General features: G+C 46.8%; 1 protein-coding gene across 1 annotated transcript in view; it reads left to right on the forward strand.

Moving 5' to 3' along the window:
* LOC100120429 (polypeptide N-acetylgalactosaminyltransferase 2) overlaps positions 1 to 25893 on the forward strand; it is a 130284-nt gene that overhangs the window by 10164 nt on the left and 94227 nt on the right. The gene's annotated exons all lie outside the window — the stretch shown is intronic.

A 25893-nucleotide genomic window follows, 5' to 3' on the forward strand; every position in this document is an offset into this window, starting at 1 on the left:
CTTCTTCTGCTTGAACAGCTGAATGGGAAGAGAAATTGCCGAGAACCGAGATTTTGAGAGGGTATTTTTATTCGCGGTTGTCGCGGCGGCGCCATCTACTTGTGACTCGAGAACTATTGCCTTCCGTTTAGCCATTCGACTCGTCCCGTCTGTTAGAAATAAAAAGAAACAACAAGCTTATCACGCGTCGATCCTCGGTTGCTAAAAGGATTTCTCGCTCTCCGGGTACACACGGTTACCGCGAGCAAACCATTTCGGATTCAATTAAGCCGTGGTCTTTAGTATCGTACTTTAGTTCGAGCGTAAGCTCTCCTCTCCTCTCGAAGATTGCCTCTCTCGCCCGGCGACTTTAGTAGCACTACTTGCATCCGATACTCAAAGGATACGTCTGTGTAGCGTCACGTCCGCCGCCAAAGGCCAGACTGCTGCAAACTTCCCTTTACAGGAATGACTGGCGGTTGCGGTATTCTCTCTTAAAATTTTCCACGAGTTTAACTTTCCCTTTAACCACTTTTTTGTTCAAGCCAAGGCGTTGTTAAAAAATTCTTCCGAGTTCGAAAGCTCAATCGATTACCGTTACGCTCCTCTCAGGTGTGACGCCTTAATGGCGCGTAACGTAACGCTCGCGGAAAACTTTGCTATTTAAAACCTCGCCTGAAGATTGAGTTAATCATAAATTTAATTACGGTGTATATTTGGCCTTTGCCCCGCTCCAAGAGAGAGAACTCGCTTTGAAACTCTCTCTCTCTCTCTCTCTCTCTCTCTCTCTCTCTCTCTCTCTCTCTCGGTAGCAATTCATGCAGATCCGCAGCGCCACGGCGTAACATTCGTTACGCTCACAAAAGCGTGACTAAATCGCGCGTGCAGCGACGGCACTACAAAGATAAAACTACGACTTCTAACTCCTAATCCAGAAATGTGAAGGTACTTTCATTCTTGCAAGCTCTCTCTCCCTCTCTTACGCGCTCGCGCGGGACTTTGCATCAGAAAGCAAGATAATCCCTTGAAGTTTAATTAACCCAAGCCAGGTTGAACCGCGCGCCGATAAAATCTCCTTAAACCTTAACTCCCAACGGTATCGTACACACACGCGCGCGTGAAAAATACAAAGCTCGTCGCAGCTGAGAGCTTTTTTCTCCAGATTCGCTTCGATCAGCGCGCACTTACTTAGCCCAGCATGAAAACGCTCTAGGTATACAGCGCGGGCTCACCTCCGGAAACTAAGCTCTTACCGAAGGCCGTAAACACAGACTAGAAATGCGAGAGCAGCGGCGGTATAGCGGCGGCTCTCACGTTAATCGCGAAGGGAACCAGCAGCACACCTCCATATAGGTTACACGGCAGCAGCGCGTGCACGAAAGTAATCCGGCACAGGATTAATCACTTAAGTTTTTCCTTTACACATCCCTTCCGTTCGTTTTACCGAGGCGCGCACAAAACACGGCACACATCCAGCGCGTTATTCTCGATTCTAATCGAATGAATGCGCGGTGTGCTGGAGGGGGGGGGGGGAGCAACTTTACAGCCAACCGTTATACGCGGCGCGTGTCCCGATACTAAAAGATTGAGTTTCCGAGACTGGCTATATACATGAAGACGAAGCAGTCTCGGTCTTCGACTTTACTTCTCGAGCTTTTTTCCACTTTGAGCTTCGCGGTTAGCTCGAAACGTAATTTCATCTAACGGGGAGGGTCCCCCCGCCAACGACGCGCGCGCGACGGCGCAAATTCCCCGTGAAATCGCGCTGACGTTCATTCGTTCGAAAGTTTTCGTGTATTACACAGCCGGAGCTTAATCCGAGCGCGCGCACGCGTCTAATATACAAGTGCGAGCATCGGGCCAGGGGAGCAGGGGAAAACTCTCTCGGGCGCGAGAACGAGAGCTACTAGGCACTGGTGCTTCAACAAATCCGCTGCGGATCCCAAGTTGAATTTCGTACGGTCGATTTCGGTAATCCGGTTTCAGAATGCTCGCTCGAAACCTCGTACTTTTGACGGCTTTTTCGAGCTGCGCACGAACTCGAATGTGTGTGTATGCGCTTACAAACGGAGTGATCAGGCCAGTGCTGGGTAGTTCTTTTTTTTAATCCTTCGGTTCGAGAGTGTTACGCCGAGTCCATTAGCCATTAGTTTTTCCTCCTCGGAAGCTGCTTTTTAAGCTGCTTCGAAAACTCGAGAGCTGAGTTATCTCGTTTTTTTTTCCTCCATAACATCGTTTATCCAAAGACGAGATCTCTCTCGTGGGGTCCACAGTATATAAGAGCTCCCGGAGATGGCGATCTCGGGAATGATCGTCCCAATCAGCGTTATCTCGGATTCGAAATCTGTTTACACATGTCGCGCGCGTCAAAGTGGCTCTCGCGCGGCGGAGCAAACGGCCAGCGGCAGCAGCAGCAGCAGCGGAGGATTCGCTCTGAAGTGGAGAGATACCCCTCAGCCGGCGCGTCTAGACGTCTCGAAACGGCCTTCTCTCTCTAACGAGGTAATTGGAGGGCCATTAGCGGCGCACTCAAACCCCCGAAAAGTCGCGGCAAGGTCGCATCCCGATGCGCATCATACTGCACCCGTGTGTTTGAGTATACACTGCGGCACAGCGAAATGAAAATAAGAAAGAGTAGAGGAAGGGTCGAGAGACTATTTAAGGTGACACCTCGCGATTCGTTCCGTATACGTATGATAATGCCGTTAATTATTCCGAGGATAGCGCAGCTCTTATTCCACCGCAGGAATTATACTCGCGTGCGCTGCTATTCGTTAATTTCGCCCACAGTACGCGAACGTCGGCTAATTGTGAGCTTTGCCCTCCTATTTTACGCGTCGTCGCGCCCGCGAAAATTGCGAGCATCAGGCCAAAAGCTCCAGCTGTCCGCCCATGACCCGAGACGACTACTACTCTCTGCACTGGCGAAGTTGTATATTTTGCTGAGGGAGTCGCTGCGGATTTTCATTTAGACCCGCTGCTGCTGCTGCTACTGCTTTCGGCGTGATTTGTCGGGCTTTGAGGGACTGGTTATTAGTAGCTGCTCGTGTTGTCTCTTTGACGCGTCGTCGGCGGCATAGATAATTTTGCCTTTCGGCCTTGATTATTGGCTTCTTCCACTATTTAATTCCAGCTGTTTTTTCTTGCCTCGTCGTCCCTTTTTTGCACTTCCACTTCGCGCGCGAAACTGCAAGTGGACTCATTTATTCGACGACGACGCACTCTTTCGCCGTTGGACAAATCTCTTTAGTTTTCCGCTTTTCCGCGACTAATGGATAGAGGGTACGGTGCAGTGCTCCTGTGTGCCGTCGTCGTCTCGAAAAAGAAGAATAGCCTCTCCCTTTTTTCTTCGCCGCTATGTACACGCCGTGTGTACGCAGCGACCGCGAGCTTTTCCCCGGAGAGAAATTCGAGGTAAAAAAGTATTCTCGCCGGTTGATGGTAATTACACGCTTGTAAATTAAGCCGACCGAAGTTGCTCTCGCTCAAACTACTTTTTTTCTGCCTCTCACTGTCAATCTGCGGTTTTCGCGCTGGAATTACGTTCGTTAATTCTTCGGCATGTAGGTGTAATGTAAAAACGCGAATTTCGTATTAAAAAGCCAATTTCTCACCGTTTGTTATTGTTATTCGCCGGCGGGGGCGGTAAAATATGTTTACTCGCGCGTTTTATGCGCGCGCGTTCTTCTCCCCCCTATATGCGCATTTTCGCGTCCGTCTAGTCGTTTCCCTTCTTGGCAAGGGCACTTCCATGTATCATCGTAATGTACAGGAGGGGGAAAGCAAGCGTAGCAGTGTATTTTGAATTGTCAAGCCGGTAAAATAAGCCGCCCTGAGAGAAGAAACTGCGGAAATAAGATGTTGGCTCTCTGATATTTTGGTCTCATCGTATTTGAAAATAATAATGATAATCGAATGTAATGCCAAGCTCTGCTTGACAGATTCAAAGTAACCCTGGCATTTGAATCCCAAATTTCTAATCGAATCAACGAACTACGCCGCGACTGACTCGAGCGAACAAAGTTTATCTCTGTCTCCTCCGCAGTTGATTTCTTCGAGCGACTTTTCCAACTGAAATAACCCGGTAGAAATCTCTTCCCTATACACAGCGTCTGCGACATCTCCGGCCAATCTACATCCCTTGCGCTCTCGAACTTTCTATCGCATCGAAACTATTTACCGAGTCTATTACACGCGAGCATACGTTTTTCCGCGCAACAACTGTAGCAACGGCGCTTTTTCGCGCCGCGCAAGTTCGGAAGCTCGCGCATTATGTATTATAGAGAGATAGAGCTGGTGCAGTAATGTTATAGCATGGCAAGTTCTTCTCGGCACCTGCAAACTGTCTCATCCCCGCGGGCTGCGAATGCCGATAATGCGAGACTGCGGGGCCGTAATTCCTGTAACTATGCGCGGCCTGTCACGCCGCGCGCCACGTAATTGGACCAATGGCTCTTGCCCTCTACCCTCTCGCATACTATAGCCTCTTGTAAGCACCTATATACACTGTGTGTAACGCCACTGCTTTTGTGTATACGTGTGTCTGTGTACAGGGTGTGCGTGTGCGTAGGTAGTGCTTTTCCCTCTCAGGGGGGAAACTCGGAGGCGGAAAGTGCGCCAGGCCCTCTGATTACATTATGGCTGCCCGCGCGTTTACTGCAGCGGCCGACATTCGGCGTAATTACGCGGGCCGCGGTGCACCGCCTCTGTATTTTTTATCCTGCGTCGCTACTGCTGTCGCGGTATTTTAGCGGCTACTGCTGCCGCTATCTATTCCTTGCGTTCGCGCCGCGGCTGTTTTTCCCCTCCCGACGACGAGTTTTTGTTTTTCGGCTGTGGGTTTCTTTGCCGAGTAAAGGGGGATGCTCGGCTGCGTGTGCGAGGTTCGGTGTGTTTTTGTTATTGCGGGAGGAGACGGGGGACATTCGTTCGCGCGCGGGCTCGGTCATTTACATTGTTAATGGTATGCGCGTGAAAACTGCGACACTGGGATGCTGTTCGTATTTATTATTCCGGGTGTCTGGCTCGAATCTCGATGCGTTGGTGGATATTTTTTAAGTTTTATTCGTGAAAAAACATACCTACACTCAATAACAGAAACTCTCATCAGCTCAATCATACAACGTGAAAAAAGCCCATTTCCCCGTACAATACTCCTCGCATCGAAATCCCCAACGCGTCGTTCCAGCCCGCGCCGCGAAGAGAGCGATAAATAAGATAAGAAAAAAAATGTTGTTCACACCGCGGCGCAATGCCTCTCTCTGTTGCGGTGAGGAAGCAAAAATACGTGCTACCCCGAAATCGTCTTACGGGAGCTTTTCTAATGTTTTCATCCATCACGTGGATCGATGCTCCGAGATTTCAGGAAGCACACACACGGGGCTTTTCGGTTGTGCGCGGCGCCGAAGATTGATTGTTTCGCCGCTAGAATTCCAATAGGAAAAATACCTCGATTTCCGTAATCCTCCGGCATCCCAACTGCTGCTGCTGCTATTTTTGTATTGTAAGAAGCCTTCTTCGTTCGTCCCTCGTTTTCTCCGTCTTCCGGCCGACACTTCGTTTCGCTATACACTCCCAGAGAGAGAGAGAGAGAGAGAGAGAGAGAGAGAGAGAGAGAGAGAGAGAGAGAGAGAGAGAGAGAGAGAGAGAGAGAGAGAGAGAGAGAGAGAGAGAGAGAGAGAGAGAGAGAGGAGAGAGAGAGAGAGAGAGAGAGAGAGAGAGAGAGAGAGAGAGAGAGAGAGAGAGAGAGAGAGAGAGTTAATGCGCGTCGAGTTAACTGGAAACGTGGTGGAGAGGATGGCCGATCCATTAAAAGCGATGGATCGGAGTTTTTGTGCTCCGATAGGTGTGCGACTACGCTATGCTCCTTTTAACGAAATTGGAATATTGTATATACACCCGAGGCTTTTATAGATGCCAAGTGCAGCGCTGGATATTCGATACATAATAAATCGCTGAAAAATGCAAAATCCTCGCGAGCGAGCGCGCGGGCGAGTGATTTTTCTTCATCATCGCGCCGCGCGTATAAGAGAGAGAGAGAGAGAGAGAGAGTAAAAAGGCGACGAATGATCCCTAATAAAAAGAGACCTGAGAGAGATGGAGAGAGAAAAAAATCTTATCGCGACTCGGGCTATATTATGTCTCGCAACAATCGCTTATACTCCGGCGGCTCTTATCGCCTTGCTGGTAGTAGCAGCATCACATAGCGCTGCAGTAGAGAGCAGAGGAGGATCGATCGCCCCCGACGTCGTGCGGCCCGGTCCTAAGACTTTCCGGCTGACTCGCATCTCCGGGAGATCTATTCGCCCATCCCCTGCTTTCTCTTCATTCTCTTCTCGTACGTCTGCACCTGCTCACTTATCTTCGCCTGCTGCTGCTGCTTCTCGACGTCTCGTCTTCTTCTTTTTCTTCTTCTTCTCTTTTTGGACGTTATCTCGAGATGTTTCGTTAGAATCGCGCGTGCAGCCTAGAGATTATCGGGGGAGTAGTTATTTTTAATCTGAGATTGTGTAATTTGAAGTTCACTTGATTTGTACGCGTGTATGTTTTTCAATTTGTGTAAACTGTGGGAATCGTTCCTTTCACCTATTGTTTTGTGTACCCGACGAGTTTCTGGGAGACCAGCTCGTGTGTGCGTTAATTACAACGTAGTGCGCGCGCATAGAGGCGAAACCGCGAAATTCATAATCGTAAAAGCAAATTAGCGCGCAGCCAAATCCCTGTGTATATAAACTTATGAAAACGCTTTATTACAGCCTACAGCATTCGGACGGAAAGTAGACAAAAAATTTAGGTTATAATGAGCATATAAAAAAAAACGAAACTGTCTCTCTTACGCAGAACAGACACACGACACATACCAGCACCGTGAATCGTAATCCGACTAAGTGTCGATCATTATACGAATTTTACTATGTTGCACAAGACGGTATAACGGCATCCGTAACCTCAGTCCACTTAGCCGATAATTGCACGTGTCATAATCCCCCGTAATATCTCTCCAATCACGGGTGTGCTGAAAAAACTTTCGACGTATCCTCATTCCTCGTTAAAGCTCACACCTCGATTCCACGAGACGAGAGAGACAGGCGTTTCACTCTATTCCAGCGCGCGACGTTATACGAAACAGGAATTTTTTTAGCGCGCCGTTAATCAGCGCTAAACGGGCGAGTTTCGACCTTTAAATTCCGCTTCTTCTCTCGGAATAATTCAGCGCGGCGACGAATAGCGCCAACTTCTCTCCTGCTGCTGCTGCTGTGCTTCTTTTCAGTCACGGTTAATTCCACGGCCTTCCTTTTGCTTTCGTACGTACCACTCGCTGTTTCTGGGCTGCGACGCAGGTACGACGACGAGGCTATTATGATGCGCGACGTACGAGGCTGCTGCTGCTGGTCTGTTTTTTTAATGAAATTTTACCGGTGCTGCTGCTGCTGCTGCGACGTGCGCTGCAAAAAGGCCCGAGACAAGGAGTCCAGCCGGTGCGGAAAAGAATCTGGTTGATTCTAATGAAAATGTGTGGTGTGTGCTGTTTCTCTTTTATGTTATGCTCTCGTATTAATTTGTCTGAAAATAAATTGTGATTTGTTGCATAGTCGATGAATTTTTGGAAGCTTTATATGCGCGAATAAATTTTATTCCACCATCGCGGAAGAGCTAACGACGCGAGTGACACGGTTTTTATGATGCACTTCTTGGCTGTAAAATTTGATTTACACGACGATATGAAAATTGATGCGAGTCGGCTCTCTCCGGACGACGGGATAAATATATTCGTACATATTAATTTCACGGGTTTTAATCAACGTTGCACTCGCCGTTGTTGCTTTTTTTACGGTGCGCGCTCGAATTCGCCAAAAATCGTCAAACGAAACATAAACGAAATTCATTAGCGAAACGATCGGAACGACTAGCGCACACGTGATAACATTCAGATTTTATTCATTATTCACGATGGCAACGCGTATACACCGTGTCGTGCATATATTTATAAATCACCGAAAATTTGATCAAACAGGCTTTTAACAGCCGAATACACTACGTATGTTATTTTAGATTCGATTTTTATCCACAATTTTTTCGCTGATTGCTCCGCATGCAAAGCAGAGAAAGTTGCGCGCTAAGACAATTTCGAGAGAGCGCGAGCGCAGTCTTTATGATAATCATTGTCGGATAAGCTCTGTTTCGCGTTTTTTTCTCTCCCTATTCACAGCTGCGGAAGCTGCGAAGCTACAGCTCGACGTTTATCGCTATTTAGCGCCGACTGAGATGGACCGTTGGGAAACGTTCGTCTTTTTGCCTTTATCGGACCGACGTCGTCAGCGAGAGATGGCATTTTATCTGGAGACTTTTTTTCGAGCCAACTCCCCGGCTCTATACACTGCTAAAAGTTTAACTATTGATTTTGCGACTCTCTCTCCGCGCCCGACTTGGAGAGGAGAAAATAGCTGTTTTTACATCTTTGAATATGACATGCTATTTTGCCGATCGTACAAGATGTTTCGAAAAGTTTCGAACTGCAAGTAAAATAGTTAGAAGAACTGATAAAAGGAAAGCCGGATGAAATTGCGCGCTGTACCTTTTTTTCGCCTTTGTTTAATTTAAGCTTCCTCTTCTTTTTTGTAAGGTGAGCTTCTCCCACATGTTCACTGTAACTATTCGTTGAATATTTTTGCGAGGTAAAATATTATAATAACTCGGGTACGGCGTTGAAAAAATTTAATTAAAATTTACGAATAAGTAACGAGAAAGTTTGCGTACGTTTTACAAAACTAGAATACGTCCTTGCTATTTGCATGTTTAATGCTGACTTCGTGCATACAATGTCCCACCAGCCAGACGGAGAAAAAACCAGCTAAACTAGTGGTATGTGAACATGCGGAATCAGTTGCAGTAGTGCCAAGTCCGAGGTCAACCCATAAGTAGCGTTTTGGACTGGCCTTACCCCTACCCGCTGGAACCTTCTGGCTCTTTAGTATCCGGTCAGCAACGATAGGTGGCGCACAGGAGCTTTCCTATTACCCTCGTAACAATCCGATGCACAGAGAATGTATAAATATATCTGTGTGCCTCGTTGGGTCCGCCGCTTGGATTGCCTGATTCACGCCCTAATTGAATATTTCCTACCTTCGACAGCTTACTCTTGAGCGAGCTAGAAACACTGACAAAAGAGAAAATCGCACAGAATTTCCGCTCGACAAATCCTCTCCGCATAGTCAAAGCTAACCCCCCGGTATAAATCGCAATCAATACCATTCGAAGTTGATCGGAAGCTCTCGATAAAAAATATCGCAGCTCCATCTCGTCCGGCGCTTAATCCCCTGATGTCAAACGAACATTCGCTTTATATTGCAACGTCGACCCCTCGGAAAAATAGCCGCAGGCCTGGGAAAAATTGCGACAGCAGTAGCAGTGCCGCTTGACCGTAATCTCGGTGCTGAGGGTAAAAACTCACTCGGCGCGCGGGAAATTTAAGCAAACACGAATATCTTTTCTCGCTCGAGCTTCTTCTCTGCTGCTGCTGGGGGACGGAAAGAGATATTACTGCGGCGGTGCTCTCTCTCTCTCTCTCTCTCTCTCTCTCGCTCTCTCTCTCTCTCTCTCTCTCTCTCTCTCTCTCTCTCTCTCTCTCTCTCTCTCTCTCTCTCTCTCTCTCTCTCTCTCTCTCTCTCTCTCTATGAAAAATGACTTCCAGCCACGGGACGCTGCTTTTTTTCTCGAAAAAAGGAGGGATGCTCTCAAAGCCGCATTGGCTGTCGGCTCGAGTAAACAGCGAGTTATTTTAGTAGCGAAATACACTTTTAGCCGTGTATATACTCTCTGAGCGAGAGGATTGATAAGTTTAACGAGTTCGGGACTTTTTCGGGGCTGTATGTTTCGGAGTGATACACTCGCTGGAGACGATGATGAAGGAAAAGTTCGCAGCTGGATATAATAGGGGCTGAGCTGCGATGGATACCAATTAAAAGAACTCGGGGCCTCGGCATTTGGCGGCGAAAATTTTTATTCTTTAAACTTTTTCTCCTTTCCGCGCCGTCGACGAAAAATTTTCTCCTTTATATCCCCGGAACAGCGTGAGAACTTTGCGAAAAGTTGAGTTAATTAATACAGAGGCTAGCAATACCGGCTGTTTGCCTAAGCTCTCGAGCGAGAACATTGCGAATCTGCGAGTGAAAACCCAACGCTGTGCAATTCGATGAATCGGAGAGACTTTTTCACATAAGTAACAAGAAAGGAAAGGCGATGAAAAAATAAATCCCGGCAAATCGTGCATCAGCGTTATTACAACAAGGGGCATCATCGTGTGATCTTCTTTCATTATTCACGCTGTGCCGTACACGCCATAAATCTCTGGCGCGCGCGTGCAAAACATTAGAGAGAGAGAGAGAGAGAGAGAGAGAGAGAGAGAGAGCCAGCGGCCGAGTATACGTACACGTCGGGCAATACATTAGCAAAAGCACGACTTCTTCAATTCTTCATAAGCATCCGCTGCTGGCCGTATCGCGAAACGAAATCAATGCCACACATCGGGCCATAATTCAGTCGAGTCGTTGATGCGGTGTACGCTTTCTTCCAACTTCCTCTCCCTCTCCATACCTTTTCGCGCGCCGCCTGCTCTGTCATGCTTCCGCAAAGCTCTGCGGCTTTTGTTTAATTAAAGCTCCGGACTGTGGCAGTTCTCCACTACTGCTTCCATTACTACTACTACCGAAGTACAAACTTGGCTGCGTCGACATTTTTCATTTCCCTCTCTCTCCTCTTTTGCTCATTCTACTTTTCGACGCGCGCGCGAGGCTTTGACTGAGAGAGTTCCAAGTCCGTTCTTGCAGCTGCAGCTGAAAGTTCGACGGAGGAAGTACGTCGCCCTGGGGGCCCCTCTCTCTCTCTCTCTAGCTTACTCGAACATGACGTGATTCCTGATTTCGGAGAGGGAGAGAGTAATATGCCTGCGCTCGGTCGCGCATACGTTATCAGGGTCGAGGGTGAGGCCGAGGCGTTGATGAACGGGCTTCTGTGTGTGCTTTTCTTCCGCTTTTATTACTTCGTTCTTGCTTGTGTGTTATTCCCGCGAATAAACATCAGCCGTGCGCGTTCGTTCGATATTAGCGCTGAAATCGAATGTACTCGACGTATTGTTCGTTATACACATTTGCATGGAAATGTCAATCTTGTGGAGGATATAACGACACAAAGAGCGCCTGAGCGCAAGCTCTATTCCATATCCGGCTGCGCGATGATGCATCAATGCGAAAATTTTATGAAATAATTCAATATTACTCGATGGGAGGGTAATTGGAGAGCCAGCCGAGATAAAAGCATTAATACCGGATCCCTTTACTATACTATATTGTACGTGGTCGTCGCGTGTACGTATGCATGTATGACCAGCGTGTATCGGGAATCGGATTATCCTGCCGCTCCTTCTCTCTTTTTGTTCGATTTGTTTTATGGCTTCATCTACGGTTACGCTTGAGAAACAGAAAAACGCCATGAAAAAGTGATTGGTAAAAGGGAGAGAGCAAGCGAGAGAGATCGGAATAGCCCATTGACGTCGTATCAGTCCCTGCGGTGCTGTACGTCCGACACAATTGCATTTCATTCAGCTCTATTCGTATTTATTAGACTGTACGCGCGCGGATGGCCCTTTTTATCCCTCTTCTGTCCGTCATCCACGACGTCCCTTGTACACACTATGGCGAATATCATACCGCGCGGCTTTTTTTGCGTTACGAATACATAAATAATAATTCAGCACTGATAATACCTCTCCGCAGGTATACAAAAGCGATCCATCACCGAAAAACTGCCCGGCGCCACTTGCGCGTTTCGATAGATATAGATATCGATAGATCCACTTCCAAATGCCGATCTCTCGACGATCGTCAGCGCACGTCAAAGCCACTTCATCAAACCGTTCTACTTCGGAGTAAAAGTCGAGCCGACGTCACGAGCAGCGGCAGCAGCGAAAAGAGAATAAACCGGCTCTGATTTTTCGGTAAAAAGAAGGAATGGAACAAACACCGAACGATCGGGTTACATACAATGCGTCTCGGGCTAGCTCTCGACCCCGACCTTGGGAAGAAATTGCGGGAAGAGATCTCTCTTTCTCTCGGCGCTGTTTACGAGGCTCATTAATTCAAACGCCGCCGCGAAGAGCAGTTCTCCGGGCCAACATAACGGAAGATCCTCAACGGCGGCGGCGGCGCTTGAATTCCTGCCGGCAGCGGTTCACGATATAATGTGTATAATGTGTTTGCAGCTATAGAGCTGCGCGCTATGAAAGGATGTGTATAACGCGACCTTGCCGCTATCGTCGACGAGAGTTTGTCGCAGCAGCTCTCGTACATACTTATTTATTCTTCGAGCTTTATGTGTACACGACGAGAGTTTTTCCTGCGCTGAGCTTATATACACAAGCTCTCGTAAAGGTCTGCGAGTGCTTAAAGTTTTATACGAGGAAGGACGCGGCTTTGCGGTTGTGTGTGTTTTCGGTTCTGTAATCGAGTGCGCGAAGTTTTCTTATGAAGACACTTTTGCCGAACAGTCGATGGTTACTTACTGACGATCTCGGCTGCGTCATGTTTGACGAGCGCTTCTCCTCTCCCGCTGACGAAGTAATCCGGAATTTGAATTAATTTGAATTGATAAGTGTTTCCCGCGCAATATTGTCATAGCGGATTATGTTCCTAATCTCCGCGTTGAATAATGCATCATTCCCGCGCGCGCGGCTACAAATTATTTGCAGTCACGTGCGCGACAGTCTATGTGTACACACAGAATCGCTCTCGTGTTTTCATAAAGTCGAGCTGATGTGCGCGATATGTAACGATGGCTTATTACTGTCGCCGTGATGGCACGTGTCACACTCATATAGAGACAATGCGCTGCAGCGCGTTTGGAAATAGATACACTTTACGCTTTTATACAAAAAATACAAAAATACCTCCGCGAGAGCACATCTCCATATCACCGAATCAATCACTGTCTTTACGTAACTCGCGCATACGTGCACACAAGCGCAATAAGTCAGCGCATCAAAAGCTCGTGACTCTCTCGCGCGCGTCACACTCGCCGCCGCCAGGAATTTAGAAACTCCTCCGCGTCTGTATACCCGCGCACGAAAAATATTTAAATAAATTCTCGCCGCTCGCGAAAAAAGGATCGCTGCCGCCGCGTATATAACCGAGAAATATATCTCTCGCACGGCGGCGAGACGTAGCGTGAAAAAAAAAATGAATAATCCTCTCTTCCGCGTGTCGGGCATTCCAGGCGGAATTTCCGCGCGAAAGTATACGCGATTTACACGCGCGCGCGACGCCTCATTAGCATGTGGATTGCGCAAGTATATCGTGTGTGTCTCTGATATACAACGCGTAGAGGTCGATATATAATGTATACGGATAGACAGGTGCGGCGCGGGGATCACTTTCGTTTTATTCCGGCTCACCTACTTAAAGCGAGAACGTTGTTGCTGTGTGTGATATCACGCGCGCGCTGCTCTCGTACTCCAGTAACCGCGATACGTTTTCTTAGGCGGCGGTCAGAGCGCCCGCGTTTTTGCCGCCAGTCGCGCGCCGGTCTTCTCTCTTTTGCCCGTAGCAGCAGCAGCAGCGGTGATGATTGATTAGTCTCGCGCTTTTTGCTCCGGCTAATCCAGTTCGATGGAGAAGGAATTCCAAAAATCACACTCGGCTTTTTCCGAAGTGTACACACATGGAATTTGTTTCGCTCCGAGTAATCAACTACGCAATTAGCCGGTAATCGCGTGTGTTTGCGTCGAGACTTTATAATAAAGAACCCGAGAGACTAACTTCGTTTTTGACTTTGTAGTATTTGCGCATAGAGACTGTACTCCCCGCGAGTATATGCGGTGTTGTAACTGAAAGTTCGCCCAACAATTCCTATTAGAGCCGCCGCAGTTGTACATAATTTGCCCTCGCGGTACAAAGCTTCCTGACAATTCTAGTTTGCCTCGCTGCGCTCAGCTTTATTTCGGTAAATTCGTCTGATGCAGCTTTTGCCTCGGCTGCGTGTTTGCCCGCGAATATATTTTGCGCGAAACATTTTTCTTCCTCCGCTGGTATGTACACACAGCCGAGCTCTCTCTCTCTCTCTCTCTCTCTCTCTCTCTCTCTCTCTCTCTCTCTCTCTCTCTCTCTCTCTCTCTCTCTCTCTCTAGAATATGACTGACAAATGACGCGGATGTTTCGCGGGTAATTAGTTTGTTGCGATTTTACCGGGCGCGACACACAGGGGAATAAAATTATATACATCGCGCTGCGACATAGTTTTGGCCAGGATGACGATGTCATTCCGCGTTTTATTATAAACATTGAATTTAATCCAGTCGCGAAGCGTTTCTCGAATAAATACTGCAGGATTTAATTGTCGTTCGCTCTCCAATCAGCGGATAATTGTTAATTCTTCGCGTTTTTCCATCAATGTAAACAAGACAGCTGCACTTCATATTTACAAGCGCAGTAACGAATCCAATCACTTACTTTTTCCGAGCAAACAAGCGGCAGAGGGAGCAAATTTTTTTACAGCAAACCCAACCACCGTAGGCTCCATCTAAACTCTCTGCCAGCTAAAATCCCTTTATCGCACCTCTGGACACGAAAAAAAAGGTCGAGTAATCGAGTCACACACGCTTCTGCGTCGCATCCCATCAGTTCGTTTCTAGTGTAGAAGACAAATAGAACAAAAGGCAATCAAGCGGGCTCGCAAAATTTCGCCCGCTTCTATATCTACCGTATACACTTCTCTCTACTACTCTATACTCTCTGTCTCGATGTGAAAGCAGCGCATCCTCTCTCTCGCGGGATGTGTGCAACCCAGTTTTACGCTGTACCGCCACCTGCATTTCTCGTGGCCCACACCTCTCTCTCCCTCGTGTATATAGAGATTCGATATCGCAGCTGCCGATGTTGCCGAGAGAAGCTTCGCGTGTGTGTGCGCGCGCCGAGAGCGCTAGAAACGAGAACGGTCAAGTGTCTGGGATTCGCGCGATCTGTAATTTTGGCGAAAGTGTGAAGTGCAAGAGAGAGGGCCGGCTTTGTTGAGTGTGGGGTTGCGCCTTTTTTCGGATCTCTCTTCTTTCTTCGAGAGGCTTTGCTTGGCTTATGGACGTAATTATAGGATACGGAGTTTGTTTGCGGCAAACGTCGCGGGTTTTCAATACTTCTGTGTACAGAGGAGTCTGCTGGTAATATTTGTCGAACACTCGTCTGGGTGGAAACGCATTTGGAAAAATTTTACGAAAAACAAAACCAGCTTCAACGGATGCTTGAAATTCCGCAGCATAGTGTGCGAAACTGCAAGATTAATTAACGCGCCTTCGGTAAAATTGCTGCATGACAAAGAAGCAGTATCGGTTCCCTCTGGAAATTCTCTAGAAAACTTGGATTGAAAGCACTTCCTGCCTCGTACATAACTCGGTAATTCCCTCCGTTGTATTTAAATAAAATCCTAGAAATCTGCTTCTCCTCGAACCCGTGAACTCTCGGTTAATTACTCAACCACTTTCCCTTCTTCAGACTGCGAGACGCACTTATTCCACAATAAACGAGTCGCGTATTAAGTATCTCCGTAGCGCATCTACTCTCGAGAGCAAGAAGAAAGCATAACGCCGCGTCTTTTCCCAGAGACGCGGTGTCGCGTGACCATAAATAACTCGGCGATCAAAACAGTATCAAAATATAGAGTCTCGTACAGCGCGATAAATAATCTTCTTTTGAAAAAGCTCAAAGTTCCGCGACTGGTCCAGATCATTCATTATCGGCTTACCGCTGCACCGAGAGAACTCTACTGTGCGTCTCTCTCTCTCTCTCTCTCTCTCTCTCTCTCTCGTTGGTGCGAAATAAAATTCCGACGGGTAACTCTCTCCATTTATATATCGGAAAAGGGATAATGCGAGACTTCGTCGCCCCCTTGGCTGGACTCGTCGAGAGCTTTCGCGGCTGTGTATAGATATAGGCGTGCTGGAGTGTGTAGTGTAGTGGGGAAGGATTTATCTGTAGGGGACGAATTTGTCAGCGCTTATTGTGCGCTTTGGCTGTACTCGACGGCGAGATGTGAGAAAGTGAGGGAAAAGTTTTGATTGCTGTCGACACGCGGAAGAGTAAAGTGCTACAGTTTTAATTGTTCGTTTAATAAGGCTGTTTCGTGCGTGCGGGAAATTTTATCGCGAATGCGTAATAACTATTAATCGAAATTCTCGAGTGTAGATGATTTAAAAGTTGTCCGATCAATTAAATATTTTATTGGATTTAAAAATGGTTATGAGGTTTAGAAAGTAAAATAGGAAGTATGGATCGTTGAATTATTACGAGAAGACGTATTTATTGCAATTGATTCCGCGAACGAACGTTCATGAAAATAATTCTAAAACGCTGTATACCAAAACGTTCATAATGCAGAAGCATCGTAAATACAATGACTCGCATTTATCAAAGCAGACGTAGGTACTCTTCTACATAAATAATTTTGATTTATAGAAATGATTGTGCAAAGAACCGCGCGCGTGGATGAATTCGAATATTCATGCGTCTTTTGTGACTCACAATGATCGCGAGCTTTGAGGGGTTACCGTGACAGCCATTGTGTTCAGTCAAATACAGGATAAACTATCGCGCCAGGATCATTTATCATTTATACGAAGATTTTTCTTACTCTTGGAAAAATATAAGCAAGAATAAACTCGTCATCGATCCATAAACGATTATTCGACATGCACATAGCACTAACAAGTTCGAAATTACGCAAAAATCACTTCCAAAAGCTATCGATAGCCCCGTCCGCATTATCCGCTATAACTCCTACTTTCGAACTTTAAATTCAGCCATCAATTACGCCCTAATTGACCATTTAAATCCACATCAGAGCGCCGCGGTCTCCTCTCTCACGCCCCCATTGCAGGGCGAAAACAAAGAACCCAATCCAACACTGCCATAGCCCCCGCGGGCGCAAACACAGAAGAAAATAAGTCACTGCAGCCGCGGCGGCGGCCGTTATACCCGCAGCCGATCTCGCGCACGTCCGAAACAGCAGCGAAGCGGCTCTCTCTCACCCCCCCCCCCCACCCGTGGCTTTAATCGCTCACGTTCGCAACGTTAATTACGCAATCGGCGAACGCGTTCTCTCGCGTGCGATAATTGTAGGCTCTGCCGGACTCACTCGATAATTGATTCGACTGTACACTCGTTCGTGTATACACACGACGACACGGGGCGAAGGCTGGAAAAGCGCTGCGGCGAAACGATGATCGAGTCTCGAATGTTGTCGCGCAGTGTACATAGTGAATCGGCGGGTTATAATTTCATTCGAAACCGATCGCTCTCGATAATCCCACGACAGTCGAGGCGAGAGATTTCGATTGTGGGATTATGACGATCGGCTGTAGCTGTGTATATATATATATAGGTGTCTTTTTCGCTATGGATTTTTTGATGCGTGGTTACTTTGGTCCGTCTGCGCTGAATAATCCGATCGATCAGAGTGAATGCCGGTGTACCGCGACTGTGATTAGGTTATATGTCGAGTCTACTCGCCGACGCGTGTTTGCACTCGCGGTTCTCTCTCTGCCGGGGAATTTTCATCTGGAGAACAAACACGCGCGAGCTAGATTTTTCAACGATCGAACCGGCACACTTTCGACAAATTCCGAAACACTCTCCCGCAATAACCATTTCGTCGAACGTAATATCGCAAAAAGTTTTAAAATTCGCCAGAAATGCCACCTCAGCAGCAGCGGCAATCCTCCACATCTCTCTCGTATAATTTTCCTCGGAGACATCTGAAATTCCAAAATTCAGACCGATACAAAAGCTCATCCCATTCCGCACGTCGCCAAGAATCGAGCAGCATAGCACTTCGATTCCGCCGAGAAAATTAAGTGACTTATATCACAAGACAGCAGTAGCAGCGGCGCTGCACAGAAAGGAAGAAAGCGCAAAGCTTTCTTCGTCGCTTCGCGGAAAATCTCCCGCGACTTTGAGAGAGAGCCTCTCGCCAAGAGGCATTCCTCTCTCTTTTTTCCGCTTCGTCTGCGCAAAAAGGATCCGCCGCCGCCGCCGCTGCAGTTTTCCAACCCCATGCACTACACAGCCCCCGCACGCGTCGAATGCATAGTGATCCCCTTATTTCGCGCGGGGGCCGACCCTTTGTCCATCGTCTCTCTCTCTCTCTCTCTCTCTCTCTCTCTCTCTCTCTCTCTCTCTCTCTCTCTCTCTCTCTCGCTTTTCAGTTGTCGTCGTCTCTGATCCTTGTGTTCTTCTGGTTTCGCGCGTTCCATCTTTCGCGGGCCCGTTCGAGCGGGAAATATATTTTTCAGAATCACGTGCGTGGCTGCTGGCCGTGAATGAGATTATTACGAGAGAGGCGCGGCTGAATTTTTCATGAGACACGCGTGCCACCGCCGGGGGGACGTTACTCAAAATTTCGAATACATATTTTATGCAGAAAGAGAGAGGAAGAAGAAGCGGGTGTGCGCGAGGGGGTGAGCTAGAGTAGTTTTTTGGGCGCAGTTCAAAAATAGAGGAAGCGAATTGCCGGTTATAAATTCCAGCGAAAGAGAGAGAGAGAGAGAGAGAGAGAGAGAGAGAGAGAGAGAGAGAGAGAAGCATGATACTTCTCTTCGGGCGTCAAGTCGTGATAAATTCAGCGGTGAGAACTAATTACCTGCATTGCGGCAGTAGCGGCATAGCAGCCGAGAGAAAAGAAGAGGCGATGAGTCATTCTGTCGAGGAAATTGCGAGTGTGAAGGATTGCATAGTAGTATGTGTACGTCGTCTATACTTATACTATTAAACATCGACGTGTATCCGATCAATCCGTAATGCATAGGAGGCAATATTTCACTCTCCGACGCGGCTCTGTGATTATAAAATCCGACTACTCTCGCGGAGTCAAAGAATATTTCCATATAGAATCCCGGCTCTCGGTAGCACCGCGCGCAAAAACACGCCTCTCAAAGCAAGCGAATCTCGGTTATTTGCGCAGCGCAGCTCGAGCAAGAATATCAGTTTCTTTCTCCCTCTATCTCTCTATCTCTCAACTTCCAAGTCAAAAAGAACTCTCTGTTTACACACGTCCCCAAGTAAATACATATTCGAAATACACCTCTCCGTCTCCCTCGCGCTGCATTTTTGTATTTGCATGTAACAAGCGTTTGCTCGCGCGCGAAGGTGGCACGTCGTCGCGGAAGTTTGTGAAATATTTAAATGAAATCATAGGACATTATTCCGCGATACAGCTCTGAAACAGTAGTGGTACGGATGCGCGGGGGCCGTTTGCGTGTGTTCGCACTCCCTCGGCTTTATGGGTGCATCGCTGTTCCGAAGTCGTTCTAGCGCGAATAGCAGATAGCCGCTTTCTCTCGCGCTCTGGCTTAAAATTCGCGATTTGCAAGTCGAGCTGAAAGAGCCACGCGATGGACTTTGTGGCTTTATTATTTTTTAAGTGTCGCGACGAGACGCTTGTACTGTTGTAACTGACTCGCTATGGTTGTATTAGGTCCACACTTTTTGATTAAATACAACAAAGCGATAGGTCAAAGATCCGGAAAATTCAGCGGAAAAACGCTGATTACACTCTACAGTGCCATACAACATTTCCAATCGGCGTATACACTCGCTCTCTCCTGTCCGTTATTTTATATCGCGAAACATATATTCGATCAGAAACAAAGCCGAGAGCTGAACGAAATTCAATAAATGCCCGTTTAAGCATGAAATCCTCCAATTCATTTCATATATATTTTTCGCTGGCAGGCCGTTGCACTCAAAGTTCCCTAACCAAAAGCAGGTCAATCCAGCGCTGTTTTTAATTGCTTTTTTTCCGCCAAACATACGCCCGCTCGCTTGTATAACGATTTCACCGCAAAGCGCTTTTCCCGCGCTTCCTCTGCCCATAATATTATACGAAATCAAAGAATATCCTCCCGCGGCGACGTTTCGATTCTGTGATCGAACGTCGATACGAGACTCGAATCGAATCTTCGAAAATTCGAATTTCCCTCGCGGGAATAAACAGTTCCTGCGCGTGAGCGATGTCTGAAAGAGCCCTTTTTTAACCGTCGGCCGCAAGAATAAAATGAAATTTTTGCACGCATGCGCATCGAGTTGATTGCTTTTTGAATGAGATCGACATCGACTTTGATGGGGTCGCATCGCGCATTGCTTCTTTGTTATCCGAAGCTGATGCCGCTGCTTTGTGTACGGGACTACTATATGCGCAGTGCGCGTCTATTATTATTCCGAAGCGCTTTAGCGGGAAAGTGAGAGAGAGAGACATGCATATGCGCGCGGGCCGTTTGCTCCGGGAATAATCCGGTTCTATTGCGGGCTGAATGTCGAGCGTTCAATTTATTGATGATAGTAATAAGGGCTGTGAGCATCGCGTTTTCTCTCTCTCTCTCTCTCTCTCTCTCTCTCTCTCTCTCTCTTTTCTGGCTGCCGGCGGTGATAAAAAATAACTGGATTTTCGAGAGAGAGAGAGAGAGAGAGAGAGAGAGAGAGAGAGAGAGAGCAAGTTTGTCGGCTTGTGAACGAGCGATATTGCGTGCAATTATTGTTCTGCGTTCGAATTTGGAAACCTTTTGACGTTACTGACAATTACGCAGGGACGCGTGTTTTTCAATTTATATTTTCATTCTTTTCGGACGATCGGCCAACAAACCGATCGCGTATAGAGACAAACTTTTTGATAACTGAAAACGTTGAATAAATACAATCGTACGAAAGTATTTTTTTATTAAATAGCGCGAAGGTTCTCCATTTTTATTCTATCGAATACACGCACGAGAGTCGATCCGAATAGTAAAATCGTTTTCGTTTCGACCAAAATACCATGATTTAAAAACACAACGCACGTCCTGTGTTTACTCGCAACCCACGCGGCAAGATCAATCCTTACGACGAGGTACACAATTCGATACAATTACGGCGATAAATAAAATCCCTTCCAACCGAACGAATCGCACAATTTTCCCCAACGATATTTCATAATAGCGAGAGTAGAGAGGGATCGCGGCATTTTTCACGATTTCCTCCTTGTTTTTCCCTCCGCGTAAAGCGACGGCTGCCGCAGCTGCAGCTCGCGCGAAAAATGACAAAGCGCGCGCACGTCAATCCGCGCTTTATTCGTACTCATCCATGCGGGAAGATTCTCCTCTTTCGGAAAAATCCCGTCACGACCCCATTGATGTCGCGGCAACGAAATGTCGCCTGATTACCGAGTCTGCATTAAATTCGTTATCGTGAGCGCCGCTTTCGCTCGAAGAACTAGTCGCTGCTACAGCTCCTCCTATCTCTCTGTAGTCTGTGTATGTACCCAATGATGAAAAACAAGGTTAACTCGCTCGCGACCGCTTTGTGCTTTTACATCTGCTCTTTTTTTATTTATTTCGTGCCTTAGCTGTAAGCTCGTTTTGTAAGGAAATTTTTCAGAGCTCTTTCGAGGAGAGGAATAAAAAATTTTTCACCGCGCGCGGCGTTCAGTACTTTTTATCGTCCGTGTGTACTTTGGACTAATTCGGAAGTGCGGATTCAGCGCCGTGCCGGCGGGCTCTCTCTCTCTCTCTCTCGTGCTCACAATGATGATTACAAAAGTTATAATTAAGCTGCAGCCGCCGCCGCGGAAGGAGCAAAGAAATAACGAGATATGCGAAACTAAATTCCTTGTCAGCGCAGTGAATTAGCTCGCGCGGATGAGCGAACACGTCGCCCGGGTATTTGGTCTGGAATCGTCTCGTCGCACGTCGTCGTGGATTCGAATTGCGGCTTTTCTGTGGAGTGTGTATATATATATATATATATATATATATATATATATATATAATATATATATATATATATATATATATATATATATATATATATATTATATATATATATATATATATATATATATATATATATATATATATATATATATATATATATACAGTTCGCCGCTTAGTTTTTGCCTCGATTAATCGTTCCTCTCTGCGGAGAAGTTTACCGCTGAATCGGCGCTCGAAGAAGGAAAATCTCGTATTTTAAAAAATCCGATACACATTACAGTCTATATGCGTACGTGGAATAGATAACTCAGCGCGAAGTGCTCTCATCGCGCGCTGCAAAAAGGAGGAGGAGGAGCATATCAGCCGATATATCGGAATGCATCGAGAGCTCGTGCGATAAAGTACGACATCTGTACTGCTACGGAGAAAAAAAGAAACGATCGGACACGAAAATACACGCGTCGAGATCCGAATCGATACGTTCTCTCACACGAGGGTCCTCGAAGCTCTTGCACGCGAGCGTTTATGGGCGCAGTCAAATATCGGCCACTGGCTTATTGAATGCGATATTGGATTCGCGCTTTCTCTCTATTATGCCGTGCGAGAGTGAGAGCGGGAGAATTTCGAACTCGTCCCTCTCAGCCCCTCGTGGCCGGATTTTCTTTCTCTATCCCTCTCATCTGGTCTATACGTCGCGACGCGTGGAATCGATATTTTCCACGTGGGAGTGAAAAATGCGTAGCTTCTTCTGCCGTTGTTTCGAGATATATAGAAAGCTCGTGGAATGCGGGGGTGGAATTCCAGAGATGCGATCGATGAGGTACGATAATTCGAAAATTTTAATTTTATTTTATGCAGCGCGTAAAATCGACGAAATCACACGGCGAAGCATCATCGCAAACGAGGCTTTATAGTCTGCAGTGTAATGACAGACGAACGACGAGGGTTTTTCATTTTACAAGATATATATATAGGCAAAGTTATATCAGGCGTAAATTTTCGAAGCCAAAGTGCCTTTCAATTATTCACTTTACGCCCCTGTAAACCTTACATCGCTCTTTCAGCCTGTAAAATGCGCGCGCATTTTCCATATTTTTTTTCCGCTCGCACTCAAAATTTCATAGCGCGCATGCGGGCTCGAAAAAAAAATTTGATATTCACAGTTATTCCGCGCGACACGACGACGAATTCCCGGAATGCGTGTTTCCCGATGCTTTTACAAACGTAAACACGCTCGAACACAAAAACGTGGAATAATCTTTCTCTCTCTTTCTAGAGCTGCTTGCAGCAACAACAACGCGTCAAACAAAAAACGCTCGCGCTTTTTAATTGCAAAAATCGCAATTTCCGAGAGCGCTTGGGGGCTCTCTTTTAAATGCGTTCTCCGTTTTAAGCGCGCGACGGGGGTTTAACTTTGAAATCAGAAAAAGCTCGCGAGCTTCGCGTGTAAAGCTGCGTATTATGCTACACCTCTCCGTTAGAGAGGGCTGGAATGCTAATTGGCTTCGCTTTGGAAATTTTCGACCATACGCGATCATTTAAACATGCGAAAGCATGCAGAGAGTTGTTGGCTTTGTTGAACTGTTTAAACAACAAAAGCTGCTTAAATTTCGAGTATCGCGTACACGCGCATGCGTTCGGTGCGTGTGTCAGTGTGTGTATATAGCGCATAAATTTTGCCTTTGTGAAGTGTACCGCGGCGCCCCCGAAGTAGTACAAAATTGGAAGGTCAAACAGAAGTTGCAAAACTTATACCAGCGGAGGGTTAAACTCTCTCTCTCTCTCTCTCTCTCTCTCTCTCTCTCTCTCTCTCTCTCTCTCTCTCTCTCTCTCAACGTCCAACTTGCTAGATTCTATTACAAGATCGTAATAGTTGCGAAGTTTGCGTTACAACTGTTACGATTCCAACTTCTTCATTCCGTTGCGGAATTGAATTATGAGACACAGAGAAACTTCCGAAATACCCGGCGCGCATTTATTTCCTGCTGGCAAAATTTAACGTGCCTTAATATTTCGTCCGTGGATACATGGTATTATAGCGCACAGTAGCCGTTTACTGTATTCGGAGCCCCTTGGCCGATTACGCGAGAGACATCGAGATAAGGTCGTAGCTAGCATGACAAACTGCATATACATGCGGATTACGAAGGAGGAGCATTCGTTCTACATAATAACTAGAGAGGGACGTCGGCGATGTAACGTCGCTCGTTATTACAAGCTTCAAAGGTCCGATCTCGCACGAAATCCCCTTCGACAAATGAGGGCCATTACGAATTTTTATTGCTTCGCTGCTGAGAGACAGAGATACGTCTCGATCTCTCGGTCGTGTGGTGAAATAATTTATGTGGCTCACTCCGAGTGTCGTTTACATAAATTACGATCTTATCTGCGCTATAATACAGCGGCAGACGCGAAGTATATGCATGCTATGTATATGTATAGCAGTTGGTGTGTATCGAAAGTGTGGAAAGTATAAGATGCGCTTCTATATATTCATCAGTTATAGCTAATTCAGATTGAGTCGTAAGCTCTTTTCGTATCGATTTTCCATCCGTTAATTGAAACTTAACGGCGTCGTAAACGCGACGTAATTATATATAGCCGATGTCCGTTTGATTTAAAAATATACACAAACCGCAGCTCGTTTTCAACTCGGAAAAAGCAGCAGCAGCAGCAGCCACGCGACTCTTCTCTCTCCCTCGGATAAATAATAAACGACGAGGATTTAATCGAGTCTCATCCAATTAGTTGCTTCATTAGTTTCGAGTTGAAAAGTGTTTTATACACGCGGCGGGCAAAGCCGAGCTGAATCGATGAAAAATTAACAAAGTCGACCTTTGCAGCTCGTCCATAACGAACAATCCCCTCGATAAATATTGCTACGTCACTCATTGGCGCATCATCGACTTTTCCGCCTCGGAAATTGTTTCCGAATATTTTCCAGTATAAACATGACACAGCGCGCTCGCGAGAGGGTATTTTATTCCAGCGGACACATTTCAATGATATTTTTGACCTTATCATAAACGTTCAGCCGAATCGAATTCCCGCGTTAAGTCACACACACGTAAAATAAAGCCTCTCGACATGTTTCAATGGGTAAAATTCCCGCGTATACACTATAGCTTGCGCGCGGGAGTATCGAAAAACAGGAGCACTAGAGGGAATCTATGCGTCAAAGTTTGCACATTACCGGGGCGCAGCCCAAGCACTTTCCATCTCTGTCGTCGTCTCTCTCGACGTAACGCGCGCACACACGCGAGGAACTTTATGACGCGTCGAGATAAGGTGCTGCACACAGCGCAAGCTCGCTCGCGCCTGGGGACTTGAGTGCGCTTTATACAGCCCATTCACTTTCGCCCCAGAAGGGTTGCAGGAGTGCGCGGCGCTATATACACGCGGCTATGCGCAGCCGAGGGAGAGCCGAAGAACAGTCGTCAGCTCGCCGGCGTATAATATAACTTCGATCGTATTGGCTATGCAATGCAACACCTCTACACACACGCGTATGAGGCGGGCTGCTCTCTCGGTCAAGCATGTACTTACACGCGTGCGATAACCGAGGTATGGGCACGTAGAGCCTTAGAAACGTGTTACGGGCAGAGTTGCCGCCAGGGAAAAGTCTCATCTGGGGGAGTTTGGATTATATACACTTCTCGGACTTCGCCTTCGGACTCGGTTATATCCCTGGATACACACTGCGCACAATCTACGCTGTAAAAATGAGTTACTACCAATCGTCCCGGATCGGTTCTTTTTATCAACTTCTTTCTATACTTTTATACGGACGCTTCGTTAAACGCCCTGGCCTTTGCGCTTGATTCTGGAAAAAGAGTTTTTTTTTCTTTTGTTAAAGGGGAAGATTTAATTTGCGAATCCCGGAGAGCTTGCAGGAGCTTTCGTCGATGGAGCATGAAGAGATGCTGTAATTTAATGAAGCCTCCGGTATATAAAATTAGCCGTATCCGCTCGATCTCTGCTGCTGAATCAAATGTATTGAACTTTATAATTAAAGCCGATAGCAAATACCCGTTGAGAATGATTGATCGTATGCTCATCTTGGACGTGATTGCCGCGAATCTTATTCCCTTATTCATGTTTGCTTAATTCCTTATTATACCATCATCCGTTCCGAA

Source organism: Nasonia vitripennis, chromosome 2 (genome assembly GCF_009193385.2).
Source record: "Nasonia vitripennis strain AsymCx chromosome 2, Nvit_psr_1.1, whole genome shotgun sequence".
Taxonomy (NCBI): Eukaryota; Metazoa; Arthropoda; class Insecta; order Hymenoptera; family Pteromalidae; genus Nasonia; species Nasonia vitripennis.